A 7,687-nucleotide genomic window follows, 5' to 3' on the forward strand; every position below is an offset into this window, starting at 1 on the left:
TTATTTTTCACCATGTATCTGATATTCATATTAAGGGCCAATTAATTCGAGTTTTCAGAAAAAAATCTCACATTGAAAAATAAAGCGCTCCATGCCAAGAGACTTCATGTGGGCTGGACCAAATAGTCCTCCTAGCGATATATTGGGAGATTTGCAATACCTGTTTTTTGTGTCACGTTTTAACTTGTGTCCGCTTTGCAAAAAAAAATTACAAGCGTACCCGCCTTTTCGCATAACTTCAGCATACGGGACTGAAGTAGCAAAGGCAATCGACGCAAAACTTCAGCATTCTAGTAGACGTGCCTGAAGTAGCAAGTGTGCTGAACCAAGTGTGCTGAAGTTTTTGTTTGTAATTGCTGAACAAGCATAGTAGCTGAAGTTTTGTTCTCTATTTGCATTGCTGAAGTTTTTGTTTTTGTAACTGGCGAACTTCAGCTCTAGAGCTGAAGTTTTTATTTTTGTAACTAGCGAACTTCAGCTCTAGAGCTGAAGTCTTGTTTTGTAACTGGCGAACTTCAACTCTAGAGCTGAAGTTTTTGTTTTGTAACTGTCGAACTTCACCTCTAGAGCTGTAGTTATTTAGTTCATTTGTAAAAATTTCAACACTATATAAGCAATGGACATTTTATTTCTTATTGCATATAACTATACAAGTAACTTGGTTTTTCCTTGTCATCGGCAAGCTGCTAAATTTATGGTGAATTGCTTTCACTTTAGCTTGAAGCTAAGGGTGAAAAAGGACATGGTGCCAAATAATGACCACTTGCAGATCCATTCGTATTTCTTGACTGGAATACAGTAGTGTAAGAAAGTTTTCATCTTATCATTGAACCAGATATGTCTACACAAAATTTTAATAACTGAAGTTCCATAGCAGCACCAACAGCAGCAGAAGAAAGAAGAAGAAAAAGAAAACGAAGGAGGAGAAGGAGGAGGAGAAAGGGGGCTGAAGTTATTTAAAAAGTGGGTACAAGTTAAAAGTTTTTAAAAAATGGGTATAGGTTAAATGGGGGAGACCAAATAGGACGCTCCGTGCAATTTTTACAATATATTTGTGATGGGTCAAGTGCCGAAGTCTGGGTAGTTTGTGGGGATGACTCGTCGACCTAGGAGTTTTCAACTTTTCGGTGATACTAAACTAAATAGTGACAATAGTGTTATGAAATTATTATAGTATGGACGTTCAGTTATTACCCTGCTATAGATAATTTCATGAAGAAAATTATCCATTTAGTAAGTACGTTGAAGTTTATCTACAAGCAGCTGATGCAGGCAGGTTGCAAGCAACTCAATAAAATGATTTGCAGCAGCTTCTTATTAAACAGGCAGGTTGCGAGCAGCTCATGCAAACAGCTTACAAGCAGCTCAAGAAAAGCTTCGCAGTTGCTTCCAAAAAGCCTTGCAGCTGCTTCCTGAAAAGGCTCGCTGCTGCTTCATTTCTTCTATAAATAGAGGAGATTTCAGTTCATTATCTACATGAATTTGAAGTTGAATAATGCATCAATCTCTCTCTCTATACTTGTCTTTGATTTATTTTATAGCAAATAGGGCTTTGCTTAAGATTGTAAAAAATGCGTGTCGAGTCAAATTTTGAAGGATTAAAGCGGATGTAATTGAGTAATCAGAAAAGGGCTAAAATTATCCTTTTACTATACGAAATTAGACAATTTTACCTTCCATTTAAAGGTAATAGTATACTTGCCCTTGTTGTGACCAAATGGGCTCTTGAAAATAGTGTTGAAATCTTATTTATGGCCCTAAAATGTCAAAAAGAGGAACGATCATGGAAAAGCAATGACTATATTTTATTAGGTCATTTCTGATGGATCCATAAAATATTAGGCGATTCGGGGTCTGCCGGTCACTCAAATTCATGAAAATTGTGTTGACATTAGCACACGAAATATTGGAAATCATGCTGAATTCCTGTTTTATGGCCCTGAAATGCCAAAAAACGAGGAACGGTCATGGAGAAGTAATGACTATTGTTCATTAGATCGTTTCTGATGGGCCCACAAAATTTTAGGCGATTCGGGGCTGGTCTCCTGAATTCATGAAAATGTCAGGGACATTAGCACATGAAAAATTAGAAAACATGTTGAATTCCCGTTTAAAGCACTAAAACGCCAAAAAATGAGGAACGGTCATGGAGAAGCGATAACTATTGTTCATCAGGTCATTTCTAAAGGGCTTACAAAATTTTACGCGATTCGGGGCTAGTAGCCCGAATTCATGAAGATGACGCAGACATTAGAACACAAAAAATCGAAAATCATGATAAATTCCTATTTATGGACTTAAAACGCCAACAAACAAGGAAAGATCATGAAAAAGCAATGAATATTATTTATCAGGTCATTTCTGATGGGCTCACAAAATTTTAGATGATTCGGGGTTAGTAGCCTGAATTAATGAAAATGACATGGACATTAACACACAAAAAATTGGAAATCATGCTAAATTCGTATTTATTGCCCTAAAATGCAAAAAACGAGGAACAATCATGGAAAAATAATGACTATTATTCATTAGGTTATTTCTGATGGTCCCATAAAACTTTAGCCAATTCGGAGCCGATTGCCTGGATACATGAAGATGGCGTGGACATCACACGAAAAATCAGACATCGCACTGAATTCATATTTTGTGGCCTTGAAATGAGGAACGGTCATGAAGAAGTAATGGATATTGTTCATTAGGCCGTTTCTGATGGGCCCATAAAATATTAGGCTATTCGGGAGAGGTCACCCAAATTCATGAGGATGGCATGAACATTAGCACAAGAAAATAGAAAATCGTGCTGAAATCCTATTTTATGGCCCCAAAATACCAAACACGAGGAACGATCATGAAGAAGTAATGACTAAACTTCACTAGGTCATTTCTGATGGACCCACTAAATTTTAGGATAATTAGGGTCGGTCGCACGGATTTACTAAGATGGCGACATTAGCATACGAAAAATTAGAAATTGTGTTGAATTCTTATTTTATGACCCTAAAATATCAAAAAATAAGGAAGATGCATAGAAAAGCAATAAATATTGTTCATTAGGGCATTTTTAATGGGTCCATAAAATTTTAGATGAATTGGGACTGGTCGTCCGAATTTATGAAGATGTGGACATTAACATACGAAAAATTAGAAATCGTGCTGAATTCATGTTTTATGGCCCTAAAGCACAAAAAGAAAATGAGGAACAGTCATGGAGAAATAATGATTATTGTTCATTAGGTTGTTTCTGATGGGCCCACAAATATTTCAACCATTCGGTGCCGCTCTCCCGAATTAATAAAGATGGCTTGGACATTAGCATACGAAAAATCAAAAACCGTGTTGAATTTCTATTTTATTGCACTAAAATACCAAAAAATGAGGAAACGTCATGGAGAAACAATTACTATTGTTCATTAGGTCATTTCAGATAGGAACACAAAATTTTAGGCTATTCGGGATCGATCACCCGAATTCACGAAGACGGCGCAGACATTAGCAGATGAAAAATCGAAAATCGTGTTGAATTTCATTTTATTGCCCTAAAACGCCAAAATTGAGGAACGACCATGGAGAAGAGATGATTATTGTTCATTAGATCGTTTCTGTTAGGCTCAAAGTTTTTTAGGTATTCGGGGTCGGCAACTCGAAATCATGAAGATGGAGCGAATAGCACACAAAAAATCGAAAATCGTGCTAAATTCTCGATTTATGGCCTTAAAATGCCAACAAACGAGGAACGGTCATGGATAAGTAATGACTATTATTTATACATCATTTTGATGGGACTAAAAATTTTTAGACGATTTGTGGTCGGTCGCCCGAGTTCATGAAGATAGGCTGAACATTAGCATACGAAAAATCAAAAATCGTGCTAAATTCCTATTTTTGGTTCTAAAATGCCAAAAAATAAGGAAGGTCATGGAGAAGCAATGAATATTATCTATTAGGTCATTTCTGATTGGTCCACAAAATTTCAGGCGATTCAGGGCCGGTTGCCCAAATTCATGAAGATGGCGTGGACATTAGTACACGAAAAAAGCAGAAATCATGTTGAATTCCTGTTTTATGACCGTAAAATGCCTAAAAATAAGGAACGGTCATGGAGAAGCAATAATTATTGTTCTTTAGGTCATTTTTGTGGGCACACAAAAGTTTAGGCGATTCAGGACCGGCCGCCTGAATTAATGAAGATGGTGTAGACATTAGCACATGAAAAATTGGAAATCGTGCTGAATTCCTATTTTTGTGGTCCTAAACCACCAAAAATGAGAAAATGTCATAGAGAAATAATGATTATTATTCATTAGGTCATTTTTAATGAGGCCCAAAAAATTTTACGTAATTAGCTCGCCCAAAATAGCGTGGACATTAGCACCCGAAAAATCAAATATCGTGATGAATTCTCTTTTTATGGCCCTAAAACGCCAACAAAAGAGGAACAATCATGGAGAATCAAGACTATTATTCATTTGATCGTTTATGATGAGCTCATAAAATTTTAGGCGATTTGCTGCGATCACCCGAATTCATGAAGATCGTGTGGAAATTAGCACACGAAAATAAGAAATCGTGCTGAATTTCTGTTTTATGGCTCTAATACACCAAAAGTAAGGAACGATCATAGAAAAGCAATTACTATGGTTTATTAGGTTGTTTTTTATGGGACCATAAAATATTAGGCGATTCGGGGCCGGACGCCCCAATTTATGAAGATAACGTGGATAATAGCACACAAAAAATCAAAAATCGTGTTGAATTCCTATTTTTTGGCCCTAAAAGTAAAAAAATCAAGAAACGATCATAGAAAAATAATGACTATTTTTCATTAGGTCATTTCGGATGGATCCATAAAATTTTAGGTGATTTGTGGCCGCCTGCCCGAATTCATGAAGATGGCGTGGACAGTAGCACACGAAAAATTAGAAATCATGCTATATTCTCAGTTTATGACCCTAAATCACCAAAAAATAAGGAATGGTCGTAGAGAAGCAATGATTATTATTCATTACGTCGTTTTTAGTGGGCCCAAAAAATTTAGGCGATTCCCGACTTGTCGCACGAATTCACGAATATTGCATGGACATTAGCACACGAAAAATTCAAAATCATGTTGAATTCCTATTTTAAGGCTCTGAAATGCCAAAAACGAGGAATGGTCATGGAAAAGTAATGACTATTGTTCATTAGGTTATATTTATGCGCCCACAAAGTTTTAGGTGATTCGGGGCCGGTCGCCTGAATTCATGAAGATGGAGTGAACATTAGCAAACGAATCGTCATCTGCATGAATCCGGGGCATCACTTCGACATGACCGTCCTTCATTTTTGATATATTAGGAACAAAAAACTGGAATTCTGACGGATTTTCAAATTTTCGTGTGCTATCCACCGCCATCTTCTAAATTCGGGCTATTGGATCCGAATCACCTAAAATTTTGAGTGACTATAAAAAATAACCTAATGAACAATATTCATAGTTTCAGCATGACCCTTCCTCATTTTTTAGTATTTTAGGTCCTAAAAACTAGAGTTCATTCCGATTTCCAAATTGTTATGTGCTATAGGCTATGCCATTTGCATGAGTTCGGGTTACCGGATCCAAATCGCCTAAAATTTTGCGGGGCCATTAAAAATGACCTAATGAAGAATAGTCATGGTTTTGGCATGACCATTCCTCTTTTGTATCATTTTAGGGCCAAAGAATTAGAATTCAGGCCGATTTTCAAATTTTTGTGTGTTATAGTCCACACCATCAGCATGAATTCGGGCTGTCAGATCCGAATCACCTAAAATTTTATAGGGCCATAAAAATGACCTAATAAACAATAATCATGCCTTTGACTTGACCATTCCTCACCTTTTGGTAGTTTAGAACCAAAAAACTAGAATTCAAAAAGATTTCTAAATTTTCGTGTGCTATAATCTATAATTCTACATGAATCTGGACTAGCGGATTCAAATCGCCTAAAATGGGTTATAAAAATGACCTAATGAACAATAGTCATGGCTTTAGAATGACCTCTCCTCGCTTTTTGGCATTTTAGGGCCAAAAAACTGAAATTTGGGTCAATTTCTAAAGTTTTGTATGTTATAGTCCACTCCATATGTATGAATTCGTGATACCGAATTCGAATCGCCTAAAATTTTGTGGGGCTATCAGAAATGACCTAATGAACAATGGTCATAGCTTTGGCATGACCGTTCTTCATTTTTTTGGCATTTATAGCCAAAAATTGAAATTCTGGTTGATTTCCAAATTTTCGTATGTCATAGTCTACGCCATCAAGATGAATACGGCCTACTAAATTCGAATCGCCTCAATTTTGTAGGGCCATAAAATACGATCTAATGAACAATAGTCATGGATTCGGCTTGACTGTTCCTCACCTTTTGGCAATTTAGGACCAAAAATATAGAATTCAAACCGATTTTCAAATTTTCGTATGTTATAGTGCATGTCATCTGCATGAATCCGGGCTACCAAATTTGAATCGCCTAAAATTTTACGGGCCATAAAAATGACTTAATGAATAATAGTCATGGCTTCGGAATGATCACTCCTCGTTTCTTGGTATTTTAGGGCCAAAAAATTAGAATTCGGGCCGATTTCTAAATTTTTATGTGTTATAGTCCACGCCATCTGTATGAATCCAGGCTACCGAATCCGAATTGCTTAAAATTTTGCGGGGCCATAAAAATGACCTAATAAATAATATTCATGACTTCGACATGACCATTTCTTATTTTTTTTGGTATTTTAGTGCCAAAAAATTAGAATTCAGACTGATTTTAAATTTTCATGTACTACTGTCCACGTCATCAACATGAATTCGGGCTATCAGATCCGAATCGCCTAAAATTTTGCGTGATCATATGTTGACATCTGAATTTGTCCCTACTTTCTTCTAGTTAATTTCCTTGGGCTCCAAAGTTATTAATACACCAATTACTTTTATTTTTCAATACTATTCATTTACTACTACTACAATTATTTATTTATTTATTATTAGTACTACTTTTTTTTTGTATTGTTATTATTATTATTATTACTATCATCATCACCATTATCGTCAATCATTATTATCTTTCTAAGTATAAATCTTATTGTCTTTCGCAAAAATATAAGTTCCCTTATGTAGCCAAATAAGAATATTTCCTATACTACATGAATGTTTAGTCTAATAATATTATAATATATTTAACAAATAAAGCGGCAATTACGTTTGTAAAATCTCGTAGCTAGTTTACCGAGCAATTGTTTACTTTCTAAGGCTATCAATAATTTAATTAATTTATGATAACGTTATTATCTTTAGAAGTCCAAGAGAAATGAACAAAGAAGGAATTAGAAGAAAAGAAAAATTGGCATCCTATAACAATCTATAACAGAAATTGATAATTTTTTAGCCTTATATTAGGTTTGGCAAAGGTAGCCCAAAACAATTGGTATTATATAGCTAAATCCTAAAAAAACCTATTCTCTTTTATATTCTCTTTAAAAAAAAACTACACGCTTATTTTGGTATCCCCTTTCTCTCTCTATATTTCTTCTTCTATCTCCTCTCTTTTACTCTCATAGTTTAGCAAAAAATATTGCAAATTATGCAAAAAAAAAACCAATGAGATGAAAAGGTAAGGTTGATCCACATCAGAGAAAATCAGAAGCAAAAACTAAGAGAGAAAAACTATA

This window comes from Nicotiana tabacum, chromosome 5, assembly GCF_000715075.1.
Source record: "Nicotiana tabacum cultivar K326 chromosome 5, ASM71507v2, whole genome shotgun sequence".
NCBI classification, from domain to species: Eukaryota; Viridiplantae; Streptophyta; class Magnoliopsida; order Solanales; family Solanaceae; genus Nicotiana; species Nicotiana tabacum.